Source organism: Dipodomys merriami, unplaced genomic scaffold (genome assembly GCF_024711535.1).
Source record: "Dipodomys merriami isolate MVZ:Mamm:240054 unplaced genomic scaffold, mDipMer1.0.p SCAF_2, whole genome shotgun sequence".
NCBI lineage: Eukaryota > Metazoa > Chordata > Mammalia > Rodentia > Heteromyidae > Dipodomys > Dipodomys merriami.
The window spans coordinates 113,217,861-113,245,464 of record NW_027203381.1 but is presented as its reverse complement, the minus strand read 5'-3'; the positions used below and the strand labels follow the sequence as shown (position 1 = coordinate 113,245,464).

General features: G+C 43.6%; 1 protein-coding gene and 1 pseudogene across 4 annotated transcripts in view; one reads left to right on the top strand and one right to left on the bottom strand.

Moving 5' to 3' along the window:
* Tiam1 (TIAM Rac1 associated GEF 1) overlaps positions 1-27,604 on the top strand; it is a 347,945-nt gene that overhangs the window by 45,630 nt on the left and 274,711 nt on the right. The gene's annotated exons all lie outside the window — the stretch shown is intronic.
* Positions 9,455-10,058, bottom strand: LOC138831892 (high mobility group protein B1-like; annotated as a pseudogene).

Here is a 27,604-nt window from a genome sequence, read left to right as displayed (position 1 = left end):
GTACTGCCCCTTAGCTTCATTTTTGTGGTTAGTTGGAGATGAGTCTCCTGGACAGTCCTTCTAGGGCTGGCTTTGAATGGAAATCTTTAGATCTCAACCTCCTGAGTAGCTAGGATTATAGACATGTAGTACTGGCACCCAGCAAGATAGCCTTCTTAAAATTGGCTCCTTTTAGTAGAGATGATAGTCTCAAAGCTTCTATTTGGCATTTCTCAGTCCCCTGGCAGACCGGTTTGGTAACCTTATTAGAACTGGGACTATTGCGTCATTAATTGTGCAGTTGAATTCTTTGATGCTAGAACTTTCCTCTGAGTTTGAGTAAGTGCTAGGTGAACCCAGAAAATGGGATGGAATGGGAAGAGGAAGAAGGAAGAAGATAGAGGGGCAGTGTTCCCCACAAGTCTTAGATCAGCTGCTTGGGAACAGGGGATTCAACCTGTTGGACCCACACATGCAAATGAATGGGTTCTTTTTCTTTTTAATTGGTGAAAAAAAAAGTTGCCTGAGTAATGTTTTGGATTCCAGCATTCGTGATTCAGTACCCCAATCCCTTTGTCCTTGGAGCTAGTCAGACATGTTGAAGAATGATTGTGTGTGTGTGTGTGTGTGTGTGTGTGTGTGTGTGTGTGTGTGTGTGTGTGTGTGTGTGTGTGTGTGTGTGTGTGTATGTGTGTGTGTGTGTGTGTATGTGTGTTTGGGCAAGCTCCCTTTACTGGGGCTTGAACTCAGGGCTTCAAACTCTGCCTTTTTCTTTCAAATCTGGTCCTCTCCCATTTGAACCACACCTCTGCTTCTAGTTCTTTGTTGGATAATTGGGGATAAGGATTTCATGGACTGTTCTGCCCAGGCTGATTTCAAATTGTGATCCTCAGATCTCAGCTTCCTGAGTAGTTAAAATTATTGATGAGTCACTAGTGCCCACTCCCCTTTTTTGTGGTGGTATTGCTGCTTTGAACTTTATGGTTTTATGTTGTCTAGACAGGTGTTCAACAACTGAGCCACACCTCCAGCTATTCTTTGCTTTGGATTCTGTCTTTGTCTTTGCTTCTTTCCACATGGATTGACCTATGTTTTCCTGAAAGCAGTGTTCACTAAAAAAAAAAAAAAATCCCATCTGTCTCTCTCCCCTACTCCCACCAATAATAGATTGTGAGTAGTGCTACACATAGGGGAAGGTCATGTGTGTGATCTGTGGGAGGCAAACACTGGTGGGAGCAAGCCACACTCTGCTGCGGATCTGATCTTCTGACTATGTATGGCAGGTCGCTTCTCAGCTCTATTACCCACATTTTCCCATGGTCTTCCTCCTCCTATTTTTTTTTTTTTTTGGGCCAGTCCTGGGGCTTGAACTCAGGGACTAGGCATTGTCTCTGAGCTTCTTTTTTTGCTCAAGGCTAGCACTCTACCCACTTGAGCCACAACGCCACTTCCAGCTTTTTGTGTTTATGTGGTACTGAGGAATTGAACCCAGGGCTTCATGCGTGCTAGGCAAATGCTCTCCCACTAAGCCACATTTCTGGCCCTAATGATTTTCCTTTTTTAAGTGCTCTTGTTGAAGATAGTCTTTCTTGGGATGTTATCACCTCTATTCATAGATGTGCTCTGTTTCACAAGGCCAATCAAGAATTTTCCTTCATAGAGTTGGATTTGGGGAAAATCTATTTCTTTTCTTAGGCTGAAGTTATAAGATACCACCCAACTGCGAGACTTAAACAGTTCTGAGGCTGGGCTGTTGAGAATGCAGGTGCTAGGTAGGTGCTGGTGGCTCATGCCTGTAATCTAGCTACTCAGGGGACTGAGATCAGAGGATGGTCATTCAAAGCCAGCCCAGGCAGGAAAGTCCATGAGACTCTTAATCTCTAATTAAGCACCAAAAAGCCAGAAGTGGAGCTGTGGCTCAAGGTGTAAAGCACTAGCCTTGAGTACAAAAGCTCACGGACAGAGCCCAAACCCCAGGACTGGCCCTAGAAAACCCTGAAAACAAAACAAAAACACAAACTGAGGTGTTACCATAATGAACCAACAACCTCCATTGGTTCTTTTTGTGTATGTGTGTCAGTTCTGGGGCCTGAACTCTGGGCCCAGACTCTGTCCCTCAGCTCTTCAACTCAAGATGAGCACTCTACCTCTTGAGCCACAGTGCTGTACCACTTGAGCCACAGCACTACTTCAGGTTTTTCTGCTTATGTGGTGCTGAGGAATCGAACCCAGGGCCTCATGCATGCAAGGCAAGCACTCTACCACTGAGCCACCTTCCCAGCCCCTCCATCGGTTTATTTTTTTTGGAGGGCTTTGTAGCTAGTATTTCATCCCCCCCCCCCCCCGCCCCAGCAGCGATTGAACTTCTGTGGCTTGCTGATGCATCATTAGAATCTTTGCCTCCATGATCACATGACTGCATTCTCCCGGCCTGTCTGTGTGTCTCCTATTCTTTTCTTTTGGTAGTACTGGAATCTGAACCTGGCCTTACCCTTCTTAGGCAGACACTCTTCTGTTGAGTTCTATCACTAAGACCTCCAACCCTTTTTGCATTGGTTATTTTTGAGATGGGGGTCTTGATTTCTGCCAGGACCACAGTCCTATAATTTCCTGAGGTAGCTGGATGACAGTCATGTATTATTAATTCCTGGTTATTGATTGAAATAGGGGTGTTTCAAACTTTTTACCGGGATTGGCCCCGAACTGCAATCCTCCTGACCTCAACCTCCTGTGTAACTAGAATTATAGCAATGAGCCATAGACCTGGCTCCATTTTCTTTGCAGGATAGCAGTCTGATTGGGTTAAAGGCCCAGCCCTGTTCTAGTGTGATTTTTATCTCAGCACTAACACATGTGCAAAGATCCTATTTCCAAATTAGGCCACAGGCCAAGGTGCTGGTGGTCAGCACTTGAACAAATCTCTCTATGTGATTCAATGCATAGAGAAGATTCAAGTGTTCTGCATGATGTAAGTTGTCAAGGGAGAGACACTTTCTTGGCCAGCGGTTTTCTTATGTGTATATTGGAAATGGGGCTTGAAAACAGGGCCTGGGCACTGTTCCTTAGTTCTTTTGCTCAAGGTTAGTGCTCTACTACTTGAGCCACAGCTTCATTTCCACCTTTTTCCTGGTTAGTTGAAGATAAGAGCCACAGACTTTCCTGACTTGGATGGCTTCGAATCTTGATTCTCAGATCTTAGCTTTTCAGGCATGAGCCACAGGCACCTGGCTGGTTCATCACATTTTCTACACACGGGTCAGGTGTTCAGCACTTTTGCCTTTGACTTTCTGAAGGTGGGTGGTATTCTGTACATTTCGTGGATGAGAAAACTGAGTCACAGAAATAAAGCAACTAGCCTGGTCACACGGAGAGTGTGGCTGGAATCCAGGTGGTTGACAGCCAGGTGTTCTCTGCCATCCTCTACTCTACTCCTGCTTTTTAAATATATGTCACCCACACATGACTCTGCCTTCTGTGCCAGGGAGGTGAGGTGGCACTGCCATCTTCTGTTGTTTGTCACTGCACTGAGACTGCCTCAGCTGGAGCTTAACAGGGCTTTGCCCCCTGGCCAGCTGTCAATCCCGAGTGTGTCTTTGTTACTGAAGCAGAGATCATTATCCTGTAAGTTCTATAGAGGACACTGTTTTCTCAGTGTCTTGCTTTCTCACTATTTCCTTATCCCTTTTCAAATATAAACCTCAAGCCAGATGCTAGTGGCTCACACCTGTAATACTAGTTCCTCAGGAGGCTAAGATCTGAAGATCATGGTTCAAAGCCAACCTGGTCAGGAAAGTCCACGAGACTCTTAAATCCAGAAGTGGAACTGTTGCTCAAGTGGTGAGACTATCAGCTTTGAATGAAAATGCTTAAGAATAGTGCTCAAACTTTCAGTTCAAGCCCTGTTACTGGCGTGTGCACATTTGTATGCGTGTGTGCACACACACATATCTCAATTATGTTTCTGATTCAGTACATGTAAGAGTTTGCAGGCATGTCATACACAGGTGTGCCAACTGAAGAATCCCCCCAAGCAGCCATTGAATGATAGAGCTAAGATGGTGGATCTGAGGGCAGCCGGGGGTCTGGTCTAGGAGAGGGTGATGTTGCCAGGTCACTTGCCTGGTACTCTTCCAGTTACGGAGCTGGATGCCCTCGCCACCTTTCAATCTGGCTTTTCTAGCCAGGAGCATCTTCTTGTCTTTCTGTTGTCTTGAGAACTATCTCAATTCTCTTGAAGCTTAATAGACACAGATTCATTTCCTCATGATGAATTACAGGTTGCTGGTCATCAATGGTCACCCTGGACAAGTCTTGAAGATGTTGTACAGATCTAAGATTCTCTTCAATGACATACTACTGTGTAGCTTCTTGGTTGCTTTCTTCCTTGGAGGGTTGTTGCTACAGAAGGTGTTGGATGCTCTGGAGTTGGTGCTCGTCTTCCTGAGGAATGGGTCTGCAGCTGACCCCTGGCTTTTTCACCAGGGCTTAGCAGGTGTGTCCTCCAGGTGCAAGACAGCTGGACCGGTGTGTCAGGTGACTACATGTTAGAACCAGCAGTATCTGCTCTGGGCACAGGGCTTTGGGGAATCATCTGTTTTAAGTAAATCGCATAATTTATTTTATGGGAAAATTCTATTCAGTTCAGGCTGAAACCTGATAGAACATGCCTTTCCAAGCCCCCAGCTTTGCTTGTCTGGAATGAGCCCCTTCTAAGCAGGCAGCTCTCCAAGTTCTGTGGCCCATGAGGTCACATCTGGGTAATAGCACTCTGCCAGGTGGCTTTTATCCCGTGTCTTATGTTTCTCAGGTCCAAGTTATCCCAAATTGTCTGCTTGAAATATTATTTTCCTTTAACAGTTTTTTCTGAAGTCATTTTATTTTGTTTATTTATACTTTGAATAGTCAATATAGTCAGTGGCTCAAAATTAAAAACATACGGAAGAGTTTATGATTGAAAATCTCTCTTCTTCCATCCCACTTAACTCTCCTGTTTTTTTGTTATAGAGGCAACTAATGTCAATTGTTTCTTCTTTTTCTTTTGTGCCAGTATTGGGGCTTGAACTTAGGCCTTCACATTCTTGCTTAGCCCTTTCTGCTCAAGGCTGGTACTCTATCATTTGAGCTCTACGTCCTTTTCTAACTTTTTGCTCATTAATTGGAGAGAGGAGTCTCACAAAGTTTTCTGCCTAGTGCTGTCCTTGAACTCTTTTTTTTTTGGCTTAAGGCTAGTGCCCTACCACTTGAGCCACAGTTCCACTTCTGACTTTTTGGTGGTTAATTGGAGATAAGAGTCTCATAGACTTTCCTGCTTGGGATGGCTTTGAACTGCTGTCCTCAGCTTTCTGGGTAGCTGGGATTACAGGCATGAGTAACTGGCACCTGGCAAGGATTTTTTTTTTGAGATGGGATAGGGTGATTGTTGTTTTGTTGTTGTTATTGTTGTCAAAACTGAGCTTGAATTCACTGTCCTGCCTCCGACCCCCGAGTGCTGGGGTAGCAGGTATGTGCTATGATGCCCTCAGAATGTATTTTTCTAAAGCATAGCTTCCATGTCACTGCCCATCCAGACCTATGTTAATTTTCTGTGGCCTATCAAACCAAGACAGGAGCCTCAGCCTGGCTTCTCTTCCTGTCAGGTATTGCCATCTTGCTTTTTTTTTTTTTTTAAACTTTGATTTTCCTATGCATATGCTGCATTCCAATGGATTTGATAGTATGTACCATTTTCAGAATTCTTAATGCTGTCTGTGCTTTCTGCCTTTGAAAGCTCTTGCTGCCCTCCAAAAATACCGGTCTCTAGTTCCTTCCAAGCCTAAGGTCTCATTTCTAGTGCCACTTCTCTAGCAAAGCTTTTCCAAAAATTCAACTTAATGAGATATCGTGTTTCTTGTATTTTTTTTTTTTTGCTTATCTATTGTATGTCTTATGCTATTTAGGTGTACAGGTACCCTTTTTCATACTCCTCTTCCTTTCCAGTTGGATTATATACTCTTACAAGGTTGAATTTATCCCTTTTCCCAAATTCCCTTATTTCCCATGATGCAGAAAGAATTGATTGAAGTTACAGAGAACTCTACGGAACCTGTGTTGTACCTTGCATGTAGCTGGTGCTACATGGAGGGTTGACCTTGATGAAGGTAAGAAGGTCACTGGTTTGGATGAATGAGGATCATGGCTTTAAGCAGGATTTGTAGATCTCAGCCCCCTGAGTAGCTAAGATTTACATGCATGAGATGCCTATAAGCATATATTTATATTGACTCTTGGCTTATTTTCATTACATATTCAAATTGTAATTATGAACTTAATTTAAAAAGTCAACTTTATTGTAGTACACCATAAGCATCCTTGTTTGTTCAGAGTTTCATTTTTAGTTATTTTATTGAGTATGTATATATTTTTTAGTCTTTTTCTCTCATGCAGTAGATGGATTTAAAAAGTAACATTTTCCTATATGTATATAAAAACAATTCCTTCCTTTGGTGTTACTAGATTTTGGACTCAAGGAAGGAGATTATACCTACTAGGCAGGTGCTCTGCCTCTTGAGCCATGACTCCAGCTCCTTTCTGCACTAGTGACTTTTTTTTTTTTTTTTTTTTTTTTTTTTTGTCGGTCGTGGGGCTTGAACTCTGGGCCTGGGCGCTGTCCCTCAGCTCTTCAGCTCAAGGCGAGCGCTCTACCACTTGAGCTACAGCGCCACTTCCGGTTTTCTGGTGGTTTATTGGAGATAGGAGTCTCACGGTCTTTCCTGCCCGGGCTGGCTTTGAACCGCGATCCTCAGAACTCAGCCTCCTGAGTAGCTAGGATTACAGGCTGAGCCACCAGCGCCTGGCTACTAGTGACTTTTTTAATATCACTATTGGGCTTGAATTCAGAGCTTCATGCATTTGCTTGGCTTTTTCATTCAAATCTTGTACTTTGTCACTTAAGCCACATTTCTGTCTTCTACCTATACAGGTTATTTGGAGATAAGCGTCTCATTGAGTTTTCTGCCTGGGTTGGCTTTGCAGTAGGATCTTAGAGCTCAGCTTCTTGAGATCTGAAGTAGCTAGGATTACATGTGTGAGCCACCAGCTTCTGGCTCCATTACTTATTTTTCAGGTAGGGACTTGTTTTGTACCTGGACTATGGGGGTTGACCTGGACCATGGGGGATGACAGGTCCAGGCCACCACACCCCGCAAGTGTGCTTCCCTGTGACTGGGCCGTTAGGTGCCCAGGCCATGGCCCAGCCATGAATAGGTTCTCACTGCATAGCCCAGAACTTCAGATCCTCTTGCCTCAGTCTCAGCCTCCTGCGTGCTGAGGTTACAGGGAGGTAGAACCATGCTTGGCTAAAAACAATTATTTTTATTGTTTATATATACAGTCTGACAAAGTTCCTTCTTGAAGAATAGACTTGCAGACATATATCATAGCAATTTTTTTATTTTTAAAAATATAAATTTATTGGCCCATGGTGAGAAGGGGGGCGGGACATGCAGGAACCGTTCTTCTAGAAGCTTCAAGTTGACAGCACGAGATGGTTGTCAAGACACGTTGAATGTCTTTGATGATTGGACTTGGGTTGTAGCAATTTTTTTTATTCAGTCAGATGCTGTTATATTTTGTTCCTGTCAGTTTTCTAGGATTGGAGAGTCCTACATGAAATTTCCGACTCTAAACAAGATGATTTATGTACTGACTTATCTTCTCCTTGTATTTCCCACTAGCCTTCATTTCTTTTTTTTTTTATTTTATTTTATTTTATTTTTTTGTGAACATACTGTACAGAGGGGTTACAATTACATGGGCAGGATAATGCGTACATTTCTTATCAAGCATTGCAGCCTCCTCCTTTGTTTACCCTTCACATCCCTTCCCAGCCTCTCCCCCACCCCCCCACCCAATCCTTCCCCCCTCCCCTAGCCTTCATTTCTTGAAAAAAATTGCTTTTGAAGCTGGGTGCCAATGGCTCACGTCTGTAATCCTGGTTACTCAGGAGGCTGAGATCTGAGGATTGCAAATTGAAGCCAGCCTGGGGAAGGAAAGTCTGTGAGACTCTTATCTCCAATTAACAACCAAAAAGCCCGAAGTGGAGCTGTGGCTCAAGGGATAGAGTGCTCGCCTTGAGCAAACAAAATTCTGGGACAGCGCCCAGGCCCTGACTTCAAACTCCAGTACTGACAAACACAAAAATTGCTTTGGAGGAGTTTTTCCCTGCAAAGTCTTACAGATCCATCAATCAGATTTTATAGTCTAAATGTGGGATGTTGTCAGCAGTTGGCAGCTCTTGAGAGCTTTAGAATTCTGGCTTCCTTCACTCCTTCCGGGTGGCCATGAAGTATCTACCTTGTGTGTCAGAATGCCTGCCTCAGGGATGGCAGTTGCTGAACGAGCTGTTGGAGTCAGTTGCAGGCAGGGTATGGAGGAGGGAGAGATGGAGAACAGGTTGGGATTGGCAGGAAGTCACTGTGAAGGTTTAGTCACCTGTCTTCCTGTCTCTGCAGATCTGTCCCAGACAGTCTGACACCTTCTCTTTCAGCTTCAAGAAGCCAGTAAGATCCTGAATTCTTAGCAATTTAGCATTGGGTTAGGAATTATTTTTTTCCTTTCCAGTTAGGATAGTTTTGACTCCTAGATATAAGCGATCTAACTAAATGTATCTTAAGCAATATTGGGTTTAGTATCTCAAGAGCAAGGCAAAGAAGGAAGATGAGGAAGATGAAGAGCATGTTGAAGAAGAGGAAGATGAAGACGTCTCAGGCCAATTGGACAATTTAGAGATGCCATCAGAATCAGGAGTTCTATCCTTTATTCACATCCATTATCTTCAGGGTACGCCATTGATCTTTGTTTGTTTGTTTTGATTGTTTTTGTGCCTAGCACTCTCCCTTAGCTTTTTTGCTCAAGTCTGAAACTCACCCACTTGAACCACAGCTCCATTTCTGGCTTTTTGTTGGTCAATTAGAGACAAAACTCTCACAGATTTTTTTATACTAATTAAGTCTGGTCTTGAGTCTATCATACCTGGGATTGTGACCTTGAACATTCACTAGGAGAGATGAGTCCAAGGGTAGCTCTTCAGAAGACAATGAGAGGTTTAATGTACATTTTTGTCAAAGATAAGTCTAGATCTGCTGATGGCCAAAAAAGAAAAAAATGAATTTATTACTTGTCCTACCTGGTAGTGACTTTTGGATACTTTGAATGGTACAGTTTTGCATATGATATGGCAAACTTCAGATTGTTCCTGAAAGTTTGGGATGTCTGCAAGACCTGTGTGTGTGTGTGTGTGTGTGTGTGTGTGTGTGTGTGTGTGTGTGTGTGTGTGTGTGTGTGTGTGTGTGTGTGTGTGTGTGTGTGTGTGTGTGTGACTACGAAGGCAATAAATGCTTTTTTTTAACATTTCAGTTTTTTTTTCTTTAAAAGGAGTGAGTTGTATATAAGGGGTTAAATGCTTTATAGAGAAGAAAAGAATTGTGCTGTAACCAGCTTATTCATCATCTTCATCATCTTCATCATCCTCATCCTCTTCGTTTTCTTCTTCTTCATCCTCTTCATCTCCTTCCCTTTTTTTTTGCTCTCTTCAGCCTTCACAGCTTCCTTTTTTGCTGCATCGGGTTTTCCGTTAGCTCGGTAGGCAGCAAAATCCTTTTCGTATTTTTCCTTCAGCTCAGCGGCCTTCTTTTCATAAGGTTGCTGTCATCAGCAGCGGTGCTGCTCCACAGCTCTCCCAGCTTTTCTCAGTATTACCAACAGTTGGGCCAGGATGTTCTCCTTTGATTTCAGGGCGGGGCTCAGAACAGAAAAAGAAGAAGACCAAAGGAGGCCTCTTGTGCGCATGGGGATCCTTGAACTTCTTTTTTTGTTTCCCCTTTAGGAGGGATGTAGGTTTTCATTTCATAATGGGCCTTGTCTGCCATGGCCATGTCTTCAGATTTCCCTTTCTCTTTAGCAGACATAGTCTTCCACCACTCCGAACACTTCTTAGAAAACTCCGAGAAGTTGACCGAAGCATCCGGGTACTTCTTCTTGTGTCCTCCCAGCAAGTTTGCACAAAGAATGCCTCTCGGTTTCTTAGGACCTCTTTTGCCCATGTTCTGTTTTTCCTCCAGGAGGCACAGAGTCACTGGTGCCTCTTGCCCCTGTGCTGTCGTCTCCGTGGAGCTCAATGCACTGCAGTGGTTGTGAGAGTGGGAGCCAGATACAAGAAAATGTGTTTATCATGTGCAGAGGGTCCTACTGTGACCCCAGGGAAACTGACTTGCCTTCTCCCCTCTCTGTGCAGACTCAGTAGATAATGGGCATTTTCCACAGTGGAGATTTTTAGGGTGGGAGGCAACTCCACTAAGAATATAATAACCATGTCTATGACTTCTATGGGAGCTGGGTGCTGGTGCCTCACACCTGTAATCCTAGCTCCTCAGGAGGCTCAGATCTGAGGATTACAGTTCAAAGGCTGCACCAGCAGGGAAAATCTGTGAGACTCATACCTCCAATCAACCACCGGAAAACTGGAAAAGTACAGTGTCTCACTGTGATAGAGTGCTATCCTTGAGTAAAAGAGCCACAGTGCCCAGGCCCCAAGTTCAAGCCCCATGCCCAACCAAAAATATGAAAGAATAAATAAAAATAATCTATGGGAAAAATGGAAAAAACAGGCTTTCTAGATAGCTCTAGAATTCCTTTTTCTTTCTTCTTGTTTTTGTCTGAGACCTAGACTGATGCTCAGTGTCTGATGCCTGCTTTCACTCATTCTCTCTAACACCCGAGCCATGCCCAACCCCTCCTTTCCCATTCTCCTAGGGCAAACTTTTTTTTTTGGTCAGTCATGGGGTTTGAACTCTGGGCTTGGGCGCTGTCCCTGCACTCTTCAGCGCAAGGCAAGAACTCTACCACTTGAGCCACAGCATCACTTCCAATTTTCTAGTGGTTTATTGGAGATAAGAGTCTCACGGACTTTCCTGCCGAGGCTGCATTTGAACCATGATCCTCAGATCTCAGCCTCCTGTGTAGCTAAGATTACAGGTGTGAGCCACCGGCACCCGGCTTAGGGCAAACTTTTATATTCAGTCCAGGATAAAATTATATTTTTTTTCCTGCTCACTTTCAGCAGTCCAAGGAAATCTTAATGATCTGGACACCTTATTTTTCTGGAAGTCTTTTCTGAGCACTTTGAGCAAATAGGCCTGCAAGATGGGGGTGTGCTCTTGCATCTCCATCAGTGTCCGTCTCTGAATCATTTTTGGGATGTAGGAGAAGCCGCCAAATTGTCTCACACCCAGAAGCTCCTCCTGTAGGAGTGTTGTTCCTTTCTTCTTTCCTCCCATTTTCTCTTCCTTCTTCTTTCTTTTCTTGTGAGGATATCATAAGGACCACTTGGAATATAGATATAATTTTGTATTTCCCCTCCAATGAATACACAAGGACCAGCCTGTTTTGATTGATAACCAGGCTTTACTTCTAAGATTGTGTGCTCTGTATATGCCTGAGTTTCCCAGTTTGTAAAATAGGGATAGGGACAGTAGTCTTTGAATATCTGCAAGCTCCTCCACATTTGTAGACTGAAGCAACTGTGAATGAAATGTATTTCTTTAAAAAAAACTACAAACCCACCTGCATCTGTACTGAACACATATGAACTTGTTTCCATGTCATTATTTTGTTAACAAAACAGTGTAACATCTGTTTACTTGGCATTTGCCTTGCATTAGACATTACCAGTAAGCCACAGATGACTTTAAATACTGTTATTTTCTAGAATGCTTTAAGCATCCATGCATTTTAGTATTGCAGGAGGTTCTAGAGCCCATCCCCTACGGATCAAGCCCCAGCTTTTCAGTCCACTGCCCAACACTGACACATTCTATAGCTCAGTGACCAACCCTGTCGCATATCCTTCTTACTTTGTGCTGTGGGGCCGAAACCCTCACAGGAGGACAGGATGGCATGAGTAGTTTCCATGAGTCAACCGTGGCAACTAAGTCTGGCCCTCTTTGGCCAGATGATTCTTTGTTGCAGGGTCATCCTGTGTGTTGTAGGGCTGGGCCCACTACATAGTTGTAAGTACCTCCCACATGTTTCTGGTCATCATCAGTTGTCCACTCGGGGTACTAAATGTCTTTGGGTTTCTGTCCCCTGAGATGGACTTCCCAGACTTTATAAACTGGGGCATAGTCATCTGGAACAAAACGGTGGGAAAGCAGGTGAGATGGGAACCCATGGAGTCAGGCAGGGTTCCGGCTGCCACTTTCCAGGCTCAGACTTCTTCATGTGTTCTGGGTTTTGCTTGAAGGCCATAAACTGCAGGATCCATATGTCCTAGAATCCAGGAAAGCCTGCCTGTGGCACCATGTCTGCTGTGTTTGAATGTCCTCTCCGAATGTCATGGTTGAAGTTAAGTTGCTGTTGATATTTTGAAACCTTTAAGAGGTGATGAGGTCAGGAGTGGACTTAGCCTGATATCATACAGTAATTGTAGAGTGGTTGTTAGAAAGTGACTGTGGCTCCCTCGGCTCCCACTGTCTCCTGCCCCTCCTTCCCCTTGCCGTGTGAAGTCTCTGTCATGTTATGATACACTGTCCCTCATCAGACGCAACCTCTTGACATTAGACTTCCCAGACTTCAGAGTTAATTTCAAAATAAATCTCTCATCATTGCAAATTACTTAGTTTGTGGTATTCTGGACTGAGATGACATCTCAGCCAGGGCTTCTGCTGGTCCTTTCCTGACAGCAGTGAGACTCCTGTGGGCTTCATGAAGAGGGCGGGAAGGGGGTCGCATGAATGAGGTCTCAGTGCTGCCCCTAGTGGTAGCATCCATGTGGACCTCATTAGTTCCCAGACTGTGGTCAGTGGCTTTCTCCTCTGCATGCCCCCAGCCAAAGAACACTGCACTCCTCTGGTCTTCAGATGATGAGGAAGAGTGGTTCAGAGTATCAACAGAGTGTCCACAGAGGGGCAGGCAGCAAGATGTTGTCCCCTGGGCCCAACAGCTGACTCCTGGATCTCGTTCATGGGGCCATGGTCACAAGGCACAAGGATGTCGAGGTACACACCTGAGTACCTAGATGGACATCTCTGAACCTCAAATGTCCAGCATGAGTGAGGTGCTTAATATTGTTGCCCAACAAGGCACAGGAGCCCCACCTGCTGATGCTTCCTTGTTTTTCTTGTTCTGACAGCAAGAAATGACTCAAGGTCAGGTGCCAGTGGCTCATGCCATAATCTTAGCTTCTCGGGAGGCTGAGATCTGAGGATTGTGGTTCAAAGCCAGCCTGGACAGAATAGTCTATGACACTTTTATGTCCACTTAACCATCAAAAAGCCAGAAGTGGAGCTGTGGGCCAAGTGGCTAGAATGACAGCCTTGAGCAGAAAAAGCCAAGTGATAGTGTGAGGCTCTGAGTTCAAACCCTGGTCCTGACACAAAAGGAAAAAAAAAGAAAAGAACATGACCCAAGATGGCAGGACAGCCATTTCTCTTGCTCCTGGTTCTGAACGCAAGCCTCACACCAAGTGGCACAGTAGACTTCCAGGGTTGGGGTGACTAGAATTTCTAGAGGCCATTGATGGCTGTCAGACATGGACATTTCCATTGCTTTCTAGAATAATCCAGTGTGCTTAGTTTTAGGGTGCGGGACAGATGAGTCTCCCAGTCTTCCTAAAAGGAGCTGGTTCAGCAGTTGCCTATGGTGCCTGTCCTCGAACAGGTCCCAGCAGATAGTGGGTGTAAATCATGTTGACTTGCGGCTCATCGAGCCAGTTGATTTCTTCTCCGTGGAATGATGCTTACTCCTGAACTTAGGCAAGTGCAGATGCTGTTTGTGGAGAGGGTTTCTTGTGGTTAGCGTTGGAGTGCCAGGCACTGTGGGCCTCTGTATTTAGGCCACAGTGTGGAACTAAGGGAACAGACTTCGGAGCTGGGCCATCGCCTTGCACTGGGGTCTTCACCTGTGTGACTCCATTCCTTCCTCTGCGGAGTGGGGATCCTAGTAGGGGATCCTACCCTCGGCACATTTTGAGGATGCAGTGTGTTAATGCCTGTAAAGGCTTGAATGTGGCCTGTGGTTAGCATTCAGTGGCTGAGTGGTTGTGCTGCTGGATTGTTAGCAAGGTGTTATGTTCTTGGATGCAACCTGTGAGAGCCCTTACTCTTCAGGAATGTCACCTGTAAAGGGCCAACTGTCCCTCTGTGTGTGTGTGTGTGTGTGTGTGTGTGTGTGTGTGTGTGTGTGTGTGTGTGTGGTGTGTGTGCATCTGTGCATGTGCGCACATGCACACATGTGCATGCATGTGCACTTGACACTGTGGTGGGAAGTAGAGACCAGCAAAGATAATGTGATCATTAGAAGTTTGAGATTATAGATCTAAGTCTTGATTTGTAATTCAAGAACTAGATTATAGTGACTTTAAGTCTTTCTACTTCTTTGTGTTAGGATTACTATATCAGTGTCACAGGCTTCTAGAAAACACTTGTCTTAGTTCATTTTTTTTTTTGTTACTATAGCGAAGTACTGGAGACTAGGTAATTTATAAAGAATAGATGCTATTTCGCTCATGTTCTTGACATTGCACAGTCCGAGAGCACAGTGCTAGCATCTGCTTGGCCACTGGTGAGGCCTCTTGCTGTGTCATAATGTGTTGAAGGGCATGATATGAGGAGAAAGAAGTATGTGGTTCTTGTCTTTTCTTCCTTGTCTCATAAAGCCACCTTGATGACTTCATTTACTTAGAAGTACCTTCCAAATATCCCATCTGTAAATACTGCAAACATTTGTATTTGGGGAGCAGGCTTTTAACACATGAACTTTGGGAGATACGTTTATCCCATAATACCCATTCCAATGCACAGTGAGTTATAAAATGTGACCCATTAGCACAACCTCTGGGTGTCGGACTCATTGCATGTTCTCTGTTCTAGGACATGTGAGGATGAGAGTGGCCTATGGGCGCTTTCCTAGGGCCATTTGGAATGAACTGCCGAATGAGGAGGGGCCAGGGTTGCTCTGATTTGCTCTCCGGTCTGCATTTTTCTGCTGATTTATTATGTCACTGTTGGTGCTAGACCCAAGGACCCCTTCCTGCCATGCCTCCTATATACCTCTTCACAGGTGGAGGTGTGCAAGATCCGGGCACCGGCCAATCTGGTACCTGGGGAGGGCTACCTTCCTGATTCCTAGAGGGTGCCTTTCTTTTATGTCTTCACAGGGTAAGAGGGGCCAGCTAGGTCTCTTCTGGGATCTCTTTTTTTTTTTTTTTGTCGGTCATGAGGCTTGAACTCTGGGCCTGGGCGCTGTCCCTCAGCTCTTTAGCTCAAGGCGAGGGCTCTACCACTGGAGCTACAGCGCCACTTCCGGTTTTCTAGTGGTTTATTGGAGATAGGAGTCTCACGGTCTTTCCTGCCCGGGCTGGCTTTGAACCACGATTCTCAGATCTCAGCCTCCTGAGTAGCTAGGATTACAGGCATGAGCCACCGGCGCCCAGCTGGGATCTCTTTTATAAAGGCACTATACCTGCAGAGCCTTCATGACCTAACTACTCTGCTGTGGTTTGGTTATGGTTCCAGTTTTCCCCTAGACTTCATACGTTTGGCTTCATCCTGAGAGTCATATATTAATGGTATTGAAAGCTGGAAACTTAATCTAACTATACTTTTTGTGGATGGGTGATTTGAATTGAGATTAGGTAGCTGCTGTGCTTGCATCCTGGAGACTTTAAAAGCAGAGAAAGAGCACACATAATGTGAGTTTTCTATCTGCTGCCATGTGAAGCACTATGCCCACTCAAAAGAGTTTGCCAGCAAGCAGATCTTGGCCACATGAGGCCTCTAGTTCTGTAATTTCCATGACCGTAAGTCAAAATAAGCCTTTTTAAGAAAAATTTTGGGTGCAAGTACTGGGGTTTGAACTCAGGACTGGAGCATTGTCCCTTACTTTTTTTCACTCAAGGCTGGCACTCTGTTACTCAAGTCATGGCTCCTCTTCTGGTTCTCTGGTGGTTAATTGGTCATAAGAGTCTCACAGACTTTCCTGCTCAGCTGGCTTCAAACCATCATCCTTCGATCTCAGCCTCCTGAGTAGCTAGGATTATAAGCATAAGCCATTAGTGCCCAGCTAAGCCTCTTTTCTTTACAAAATAATCTGACTTTGGTAGTTTGCTGTAGTAACCAAAAGCTGACTAATACAACCTTTCAAAGAACCCCTTACTCTTTAAACTTTTAAAAAATTATTATTATACAGGTGATTTACAACTCCCTATTCATAATATCATTTTGGAGATGAGAATTTCAACATAAAATCTTTGAGAGGACGCAAGCAGTCAGAATGTACAGCACCAGTCATAACAGAGAAGGCTTGGAGTCTTGGTTAAGGGAGGACCATGCTGGACTCAGGGTCCTGGAGAATCTCTAGGGTCTCCTTAGATGATAAGAACCCTGGGATTGTAGGACCCTCAGTACCGTGGACTTTGGAAGCTGTTTAAAGCAGTGTTTGAGTAAAGTTACTTAGCTAGAAAGTGGGGGTGAAGGATTTGAAACACACAGTATTCCATTTTTCAAAATGTCTTCCTTCTTTCTGTTCCTCTTTCTGATTTTCACCTTGCTTAAGGGAGGCTATTTTTAGCAAGGTCCCTTCTCAGGAAGGAAGCTGGGTTTGGAGGCTGGCAGGCTTTGGTTTGCTAGCTGCATGGTATTAATTTGGTCAGCTGGTAATGGTCTGTTGGGATCACGCCTGTGGATATGTGCTGGCTGCATCCCGGCAGTCTGTGGAGAGAGAGAGAGAGAGAGAGAGAGAGAGAGAGAGAGAGAGAGAGAGAGAGAGAGAGAGAGAGAGAGAGAGAGAGAGAGAGAGAGAGGAGAGAGAGAGAGAGAGTGTGTATGTGTATGTGGGAAAGGCATGAAGAGTGGTAGGCTGCAGGGGCGTGGGATTCTTTTTTTTTTTTTTTTTTTTAATTTTTTTTTTTGGTCCGGTTGTGGGGCCTGAACTCTGGGCCTGAGCACTGTCCCTCAGCTCTTCAGCTCAAGGCTAGTGCCCTACCACTTGAGCCACAGCGCCACTTCCGGCTTTTTGCTTATGTGGTGCTGAGGAATCGAACCCAGGGCCTCAGGCATGCAAGGCAAGCGCTATACCACTGAGCCAACTTCCCAGCCGGGCATGGGATTCTTTAGTGAGGGAATTAGTTTGTTCTGACTATGTGATTGATATCTTTTTGTTGTTGCGATAAAGTATCTGATAAAAGCAAGGAAGAGGTTCATTTTGGCTCATGGCTTTGGAAGTTCCAGTTTATGGTCACCTGGCTTGGTTGCTTCTTGGCCTATGGCAAGGCAGAACAACATGGTGGTTGGAGTGTTGGGAAGCTTCACATTTCCTGGCTAACCAGGAAGCAGGGACACACACACACACACACACACACACACACACACACACAAACACACACACACACACACACACACACACACACACACACACACACACACACACACACACACACACACACACACACACACACACACACACACACAGGAAGAGGCAGGGACAGGATATACTCTTCCAAGACACATCCCCAGTTACCTACTTCCTCCATCCAGGCACTACCATTGATGAAGTTACCTCATTCATGGCCATTCACCCTTTAGTAGTGCCACCAGTTGGGGACCAGGCCTTCACCACGGAAGTTGTATTGGAGGCATTTTATATACAAACGATAACAGGGTGTTAGAACAGAATAGATCACAGACTGGATGGATTATTAATATACAACTCTAGGGTCTGGAAGGTACAAGATTGGGATGCCAGTAGATTTGTGTCCAGTGAAGACAGCTTCCTGGTTAGTTGACAGTCCATATTTTGTGTCCTCACGTGGCAGAAGGATGATGGAGTGTGGGTTCTGGGGTCTCTCATAGAGCATTCATTCCATACATGAGGCCTCCATCTTTTTATCCCTCCCAAAGACTTCACCTCATATTGTCAACTTAGGGATGTTGATCCTAGGACTCCAGTCTAGTCTATGTGGGTTTTCTGATTGTCTTCCTATTCTTCTTCTTCCTCCCCTCCCCCCCCCTCTTTTGGTTGGTTATGGAGCTTGAACTCTGGACCTGGGTGCTGTCCTTGACTTCTTCAGCTCAAGGCAAGTGCTCTACCACTTGAGCCACAGTGCCATTTCCGGTTTTCTGGTGGGTCATTGGAGATAAAAGTCTCACAGATTTTCCTGCCTGCGTTGGCTTTGAACTGCTACCCTCAGATCTCAGCCTCCTGAATAGCTAAGATTACAGGTATGAGCCACTGGCTTCTCTTTTTAAGTCAGTAAATGAGTCTGTCATACCATGGTTCGCACTTTTTTCCAAAGTTACCTTGGCTGGGCATGGAAGTCTCACACTGGATTTACCTTCTGGCACCACATGGATACAAGGGTCATTTCTGACCCTACATATAGATTTCTCAGGCAGCTGCTTGACTGTAAGTGAAGACTCCATCGTGATGAAGTCCCTGTTAAAAATGTCAGCTAGATTTGCAGCAGCTTGTCTTGCTTTGTGTAATTCTCTTGAGAACTGGATCTTATAGCTTTGACCCTGAGTATTATCACAACACTTCTTTGCCCCTTGGATGATTCACTGGTTGTCCCAAAATGAATGGTAGAAACTGTTGGTAGAAGCAGATGCTTCTACTCTTAGAAATCTACATAGCAAAAAATGAGTCTCACTATGTTGAAACTGTGACATGTGTTTGAAAATAAAGTTTTAATTAGAAGGAGCATTTCTCAGCCCCAACCTGGTGCTGGCTGTCTTAACATGGAGCTTAAAATAAACTAGCTCCTACTTCTTGGCACAAGCCCTACTCTGCTTTTCACACACTGAATCTTGTGGGTTGAAGAGGGGAGTGCAGTAGTTGTGTGTCTGGTGATTTAAGACCTTAGACTTCCTAAAAGGAAGAGAGGGAGAGGGCTGGATCACAGGGTGGTGAGGAGGGCTGTATCTTGTACTTTGACAGACTTGTTGGTATTCACCTACTTCAGTTCACTTATGTTTATAAAATACCGCTTTCTTTCTAAACAAGAGTGTGAGAGACAGCATAGTGTAGGCTGAGTTCGTGTCCTTGAACCGAGTATACTTGGGTTCATGGTCTGGTTCATTTACCAGTTGTATGGCCTGGGGGCAGGTCATGTACTCTATGATTTTGAGTCTCCATCTTTATTACCATGTGGAGAGAGAGGAGTATAAATGACACATGCACAGGCCTTGCTCATCATTATTGCTATAGGTAAGTCCTTGACTTACTCTGAGTCACTACCAAGGTTCCCCATGATGTTTTTAGCCTGGACTGGGGATGCTTCTGGTTCAGTTCAGTCAAGGACTGGCAGATCTACAGTTGCCTTCGCCAGATGCACATGGGTGGTGGGTGGGAGTGTCCCTGCAAGTCAGTTTGTGGATTGCACCTCCCTTCTGCTCCACTTATGGCTCACTCTCCACCCACCTCCATCGCAAAGCCCTCACCACATAGAAGCAAAACAAACATGCACAGGCTCTGGGAATTAAAACAAAATCCTGTTTTTGGTTTCCTGATAACACACTGATTTGCCCAGGCAACTAGAAAGTCAGATCTTCAGCTTTTTGTTTTTATTTTACATAATGAACAATGCCTTGAAGCATGTGATAAATCGTAGTTGAGTCTTCGTCCTGGGTCCTGGCAAAAGGTTGATAAAACCCTTAGGATCCAGAGGGATAGAATGATTTTCTTTTGTATGTTAATGAGATGATTGGCACTGGGTCTCCCTAGACAGCCAATCCATGGGAGTTGCTCTACTCACAAAGATAAAAGGGTCACACTCTTAGCTCTATCCATTCCTCCTGAGAGGGGAGGTGACAACTACTGATCAGTAATTTACCTCTATAAGATCACTAACAGTGGATTGGTACTGGGAGTATGGAACATGGAAGCTTAGAACCCTCCTGCTTTATCCAACCCTCTGTACCTGTAACGTTAATTCCTAAGTTACAGCCTTTACAATGAATCCAAATGTGTTAGTTTTCCATCACTTTGAAAAAAATACCTGGAATAGACAATTTAGAAGGAGGAAAGGTTTACTTGGCTCAAGCTTTATTTGGAGGTTTCAGTACATGATTTGTTCAATTTATTTCTGTGGTCCTGAGGTGAGACAGAAATGTTTTGTTGCGAAGAAATGGTGAGGTAGAGCTGCTCACCTCAGGCAGCCAGGAAGCAGAGAAAAACAACCAGGGACAAGATAGAGTCTACAAAGGCATGCTCACAGTGGCAAGCTTCCTTCAACAAGGACAACATCCTAGTAAGCTCATTCAGCTCTGAACTCATCAGTGAAGTTAACATTGTTATGATCCAATTAACCTCTCCATAGCACTGCCAGCTGGGTGTTGTCTTTTTTGTGATATACTTATATTTAGACCAGAACAGAAAACAAGTGGATTTCATGACTTCTGTGTAATTTAACCAGTTATTGAGCTTGATGAGAGAGACATGAGATTCTCAGAATTTGTAGTTGGCTAGGCAGAAGTGTGGGTGCCCTGGGTACCCCATTTGTAGCTGGTATCTCAAAAAAGTGTGGTGGTTTTGTATGATGGAGCTCCTGGACTCTATAACTGTAGGTCCTACCCAGCTAGGTTAAGCACTTCTGAATAGGTGATTGAATGACAGGAGGCCCAATTAGTCTTCCCTTCCCTTCCCTTCCCTCCCCTTCCCTCCCCTCCCCTCCTCACCTCCTCCCCTTCCCTCCCCTCCTGTTACTAAAGAATCAACAACAATGGTTCTTCTATAACTTGTACTTTTTTATTGTGGGGTATGTGTTTGTATGTTTTCTGAGTAGCTAGAATTATAGGTGTGAGCTCCTGGTAACCATTTACCTTAGACTTAAAAAAATAATTGTTATAAGGTAATGTACAGAAGGTTTACAGTTACACAATTCAGGTAAAGAATACATTTCTTTTTGGACAATGTTACCCCTTCTCTCACTCTCCCAGTTTTTCCCTCTTGTCTCTACCCACAAGTTGTATAGTTGATCTTCAACATAGTTCTAGTGAGCCCTGTTGGTGCATTTGTTCACCCTTTGTCACTCCATTTCTGGGCTCCTCCGTACCCTCACAAAGACAGATAAATGAACAAACAAGACAAAAAGAAAACCAAACCAAAACAACAACAAAGAGAAACTCTTGTTTCCATTTTCTGGAATTCATGTCAATAAACATCATTTTATATGATCAGTGGCACATAGGCATTTCAACTTTGTATTCCTCCCCTAAGAATATCCTCCTTCGGTCTCACTATGTTTGAGTGCCCAGAGTCCTATATAATTTACCATATCCCAGTGTATTGTAGACCTAGCTTTTGCATATGAGAGAAAACAAATACTATTTGTCTTTTTGAGCTTGGTTTACTTCACTTAACATGATTTGTCCTAGGTCCATCCATTTCCCTGCAAATGACATAATATTCTTTCTAATGGCTGTGTAAAATTCCATTGTGTGTAGGTACCACATTTTTTTGGATCCAGTTATCTGCCGTGGGGCATCTAGGCTGTTTCTATAACTTGGCTATTGTGAATAATGCAGTAAAGAACATGGATGTGCAAGTGTCTTTATGGTATCCTGGCTTGTGATATTCTGGATAGCTGCCTAGGAGTGCTATGGATGGGTGTTAGGGAAGATCTATATTTAATTTTTTGAGAAACCTCCAGACTACTGCTGTCCAGAGTAATTGTACTTGTTTACATTCCCCCTGACAAGCAATAGGATTCCTTTCCCCCCCACATCTCCACCACATTTTGTTGTTGTTCGAATTCACAATGTTGGCCAGTATAACTGGGTGAGATGGAATCTCAGAGTTGTTTTGATTTGCATTTTCTTTATGGCCAGGGATGATGAGTGTTTCCTCATGTGTTTCTTTGCCATTCTATTTCTTCTTCAGATAAGTCTCTCCTTAGCGCCTTTGCCCATTTAGTGATTTTTTTTTTTTGGTTTTGGGAGGGGTTAATTTCTTGAGCTCCTATATTTTGTATATTAGGCCTTTGTCTGATATGTTCTGGTAATGATCTTCTCCCAGTGTGTTCGCTGTCTTTCTAGCTCAGTAACTATATCATTTGCTGTGCAGAAACCTTTTATTTTGATGTAATCCCATTTGTCAAGTCTCTTTCCTATCTGCTGTGTCCCAGGAACTCTTTCAAAAAGTTTCTGGCTGTACCTATGAGTTCTAGTGTTTCTCCTGTTCCTTCTTGCAGTAATCTCAAAGTTTCAGGTCTGACATTGAAGTCTTCGATCCACTTTGGGTTGATATTAGTGCATGGTGACAAACAAGGATCTTCGTTTTCTGCATATGGATGTCAAATTTTCCCAACGCAAATTATTGAAGAGATTCTTTTCTGCTGTATGTCTTTGGATTCTTTATCAGATATCAGATAGCTGTAAGTGTATAGTTTTATTCCTGTGTCTTCTAGTCTATTCTGTTGATTTTCAGGTCTGTTTTTTGTACCATTACCAAGCCATTTTTTTGCTGTTTTTGTATTAGAGCTTAATGTTTGGGATTATGATACCACTAGTATTACTTTTTATTTTTTTGCCTAACATTGCATTGGCTATTTACCTTGGATTTCTTAAAAAGCTATTTATTTCAAAGGGTCATTGCCTCTAGTTCTCATGTTATATGATGCTGACTAGACTAGTCTAGACTACTGGCAGGTCCAAGGGAAGGAGAGGAGAAAGGTAGAGGAAAGTGGTATGCTTTCACAGTGGCAGCCAGGCCAACAAACATGATTTGTGTCCACGTGGCTTCTGGCAGGTGGAATAAACTTGAACTGATTCATTAATAAGCCTGGAATATTCAATTTTCCCCCTGCCTGGTCAAGTCATTTTTCTTAGCTTATTTAAGCCAATCACTGTTTGGTTTGGAAACTCTAGGCCTACTTATCATTGCTAGTTTTAATAGACTTTCTCTTCCATCCCCCTTAAGACTTTTTAACCAACGTCATACATTTCTTTTTGTTGTTTTGCAGAGTGCTTGACCTGCTTTCATAAACTAGGACAGCAATTTTACTGAAAGACTGCAGAATTTGTTGTGTAGAAGATCTGAATGGGATTCCTGCAAGTGTCTTACTGTATTTTCTGTTACTATAACAAAACACTTGAGTCTGGAGAAATTTGTGAAGAATAGTAGTTTATTTTCCCTTTGGTTCAATAGATTGGGAAGTCTAACAGCATGAATGATATTGGCATATGGTTAGGCCTTGTGGCTGTATCAACATGGCAGATGGCAGCATCCAGTGCAAAAGAAAATGTATGTATCAGCTTACGATGCTCTTCCTCTTTTCTTTACGACAGAGGTTCACTGTAGCCCAGGTTGGTCTTGGTCCTCTTGCCTCTTCCACTTGAGTGCTTCACTTGGATGTTTTTCTCTTCTTATAAAACAACCAGTCATAGTCTCATTAAAGGGGACTCATTCTGAGGATCCCATGTGATCCTAGCCACCTTCGCAAGATCCCAACTCCAAATGTCATATGAATCTGAAGACTTTGTTTGGGACAATGAAATTTGAAGGATACATTCAAGCCATGGCATCCAGAAGCAAATGCTTCCTTTATTTGTATATATGTGTGTGGGTGCATGTGTGCGTGCTGGAACTAGGGCTTAAAATCAGGGCTGGGGCCTTGTTCCTTGGCTTTTCACTGAAGGCTAACACCATACCACCTAAGGCACAGCTCCACTTCTGGCTTTTTGATGGTTAATTGGTGAAAAGAGTCTCACAGGCTTCTTTCCTGAGCTGGCTTTGAACTGTGATTCCCAGATGTCAGCTTCCTGAGTAGCGGGGATTACAGGTGTGAGCCACTGGTGCCCGGCTTCTTATCTGTGTTGTCCTAGTCTCATGTCTTCATTTAATGGATTCGTGAGCTAAGGATGAGAACGTTAAAATAGTTTGCACTAAGCCACTTTAGTGCGTTAGCCAGTGGAACCTGGGGGTAATGCTGATGCTCTCAGGGCTCGCTTGAGTAAATCCAGGACAAATAGATTTAATTCCTTAGTTAAAAATGCAATTCATAGTGACAGGTGGATGTCATTGACTAGTAAAGTGGGTCAGTGACACACTGCACTGTTTTGTGACAAATGTAGGTTAACTGATTTAATGGAAAACCACAATCCAGGGGTAAGTGGACTTGAAAAACTTAAGCCTTCTCCCCTGGTGATGAGTGAGATTGAATATATTTAGTTCTTTGAGTCCGAATCTATTATCAGCAAACATTTTGTTCTGTCTTGCTGTTAAAAACTGTTGCTTTAATTCAAAATCTATCAATAGTATAGTGACTATGTACTTGTCTTTGTGCTGGGTATTAAGTATGAAGAGCTAAAATGATTAGTTGTTGTCTTAGGCATTCAGGAGGCATGTAGGTATTGCCTGAGAGGATGGGAGGAGGTACTGTCTCATGCTCTAAAAGTGTGTGGAGGGGTTCCTGTAGAGTCCTCAGTGTAGACAGGGGTCAGGTGTCAGGGATGGTTCACCAGAAAGAGCAATGTTTTGGGGTAAGGAGTCTGATTGGAGAAGGGTACTTAAGATAGGGGAAAAAATTAAGTGTTGTTATCATGGAACTTTACTTTTATAAGTACTGTCCTCTTGTCCCATTTCTTTCCTCTCTTCCTTCCCTCAGTGATGGGCTAGTATGCTAGCCCTTTGGGGTGAATAAAATGGCCTGTTTTGTAGTGTTTGCAACACCTATGGGGTAAAATTTTTTCTCACAGTTGATCTTAAGCTATCAATGTATTGGCTTGTCCCACAGAATTCCCAAAACGGTGACAGTCGATCACAATTGTGTAACTCCACATCAGCACACTGCCTCTCATGTCCATCCATCCATCCATCCATCCATCCATCCATCCATCCATCCATCCATCCATCCATCCATCCATCCATCCATCCATCCACCTATCCTTCCATCCATCATGCACACCTCTCTACCCATCTACCATATAATCCATCTATGCATCCATCAGCCATCCTTTTATATTCATTTGCCTATTCATCATCTATCCATCTGTCATTTTTCCATATAGCTTTTTTTTTTCTGTAGCACTAGGCATTGAACCCAGGGCCTCTGAAGTTTCTAGACAAACACTTCTGCCACCTGAGCTATGTCCCCAGACTTTTTTTTTTTAAGGTAGTCTAGTATAAGGCCCAGATTCTCCTGCTTCTCTCCCTCCTAAGTAGCTGTGGTTATAGCTGTGTGCCGTCATGCCCAGCTATCCACATAGTTTTAATCAAACAGGGTCACAGGAGTAGATTATGTTACACCTTAGAGTTCCTTTCATTTTATAGATAAGAAAACTATAGGCTATAGAGGCAACATCACTTTCTCAATGTCTTTCTTTTTCTTTTTTTACCCTTTTTTTTATTGTGAAAATACCATAGAGAGGGGTTACAATTACATGGGCAAGGTAATGAGTACATTTCTTATCAAGCATTGTTGCCTCCTCTTCTGTTTCCCCTTCCCTTCTCTTCCCATCTCCCCCACCCCCACCAAAGTTGTAAAGTTCGTTTTTCTACATAACAACTTGTACATCTCATTGTTGCAGTGGGCCTACCTGTATCCCTATTTAAATGATTTGTTTTTGCCCTTCCCCTCCACAAATTATACCAACATCAAATACAATGAAAGCAGGGGTTATACCATGGGAGAGGGATGTACAAAGCATCAAAGAAATCATCTTATAAATATGTTAGAAACAATCGCAAGAAAGAAAGAAACATTTGAATACTTATCTTGGGGTTCATTTCACCTAACTTCAACTTATCTGACCTTTTCTGCTTGTCTCAGACATATACTAGTTATTGCAAATAAGGGAAACCATGGGACCTATGTTTCTTTGGGCCTGGCTTACTTAATATAAATTTTTTCAAGTTTTTCCATTTCCTAACAAATGGGGCAATGTCATTCTTTCTGATGGAGGCATAGAATTCCATTGTGTATATATACCACTTTTTCTTGATCCATTCATCTACTGAGGGGCATCTGGGTTGGTTCCATATCTTAGCTATGGTAAATAATGCTGCAATAAACATAGTTGTGCTGGTAGCTTTAGTGTGGTCTTGTTTGTGAACATTTGGGTAAATGCCCAGAAGTGGGATTGCTGGGTCATAGGGGAGCCTTAAGTGGAGTCTTTTGAGGAACCTCCATACTACGTTCAAAGTGGTTGAACAGCTTTACACTCCCACCAACAATGCAGTAAGGTTCCCTTCTGTACACATCCCCTCCAGCATCTGCTGTTATTAGAGTTCTTGATTACAGCCATTCTAACTGGGGTGAGGTGGGATCTCAATGTTGTTTTGGATTGCATTTCTTTTATGGCTAGAGAGGTTGAGCATTTCTTCCTGTGTCTATTGGCCATCCTTCTTTCTTCTTCAGAGAAGTAAAATCCCCCAACAACAAATCCTCAAAGAGACAACTGCCCAATAAATAAGTGGACTAAAGTCTTTCTTTTTCTTTTGGTGGTGGGGATGGAGCCCAGGGTTTTGATGTGTACATGCCAAACTATCATTGTATCACTGAGCTCCACCTCCGGATTAACAGTCTGTTTGTTGGACGGAGGTCAGCCTTGTGGTCCTTACAACTCAAATCTGAGACTGCTACCTGAACATAGAGAAAACACTGCCTCTGCTAAGGTTTAGTAATTCCCAAGTTGAAGCAATATGGAGTCCACTGGCACTCAGCACAGTTCTGCAGTCCCAGTATTTAAACCCATGGTGCTTTTGTTGTTTCATGTCTCAATAGTTGCAAATTCCCAGCAGGTTTGCAATTGCCTTTGCTGATGGTTGAAAATGTCCCCATTGAAATCACATTCTTTTCCCTGTGTGCAGCAGTGAGCTTCAGAATCTAATTTAGCAATTGGCTCTTAATATTTATTTAGTCTTTGATATTTCTGGATTTCATCTCGTGTGTGTGTGTGTGTGTGTGTGTGTGTGTGTGTGTGTGTGTGTGTGTGTGTGTGTATGTGAGAGAGAGAGAGAGAGAGAGATGAGAGGGGAGAGAGGAAAGAGAGAGATACTCCTGTGGGGCTCCAATGTAAGACATTTGTGGTGCAGGCTAGCAGTCTCTGTTGGGTTGGGGCTCCCTTGGACAAACCTATGTGATTGAGCTTTTTTCTTCCTCTTATGCTTCTAGTAGTGTGCCTTGGAGCTTTTAGGGAGATGCATAATTGATGATGTTTTTGACTCAAAGAGAGAAATGGATGTAAGAAGCTTTTTTGGGAAGCTGTGGACAAATTGGATGGTGCTTATGGGCTGATCCAGAGGATACCATTTAAAACTAGCGTCTTTACTGTAATGTTCAGGGGAGAAGAGTCCATTGCTGGGTATGTTGCTTTTGTTCAAAGGAAGTGAAGAAGCAAGATGCTGGTGGTCATGCCTGTAATCCTAGCTACTCAGGAGGCTAAGATCTAAGGATTGCAGTTTGAAGTCATCCCAGGCAGGAAAGTCTGTGATGCTTGCAACTCCAGTTAACCAGCAAAAAGCTAAAAGTAGAGTTGTGGCTCAAGTGGTAGCACCAGCTATGAGTGAGAAAGCTCAGGGATAGTGTTCAGGCCTTGAGTTCAAGCCCTGGTACTGGCACAAAGAAACAAGAAAAAGGAAACAAACCAGACAGTGG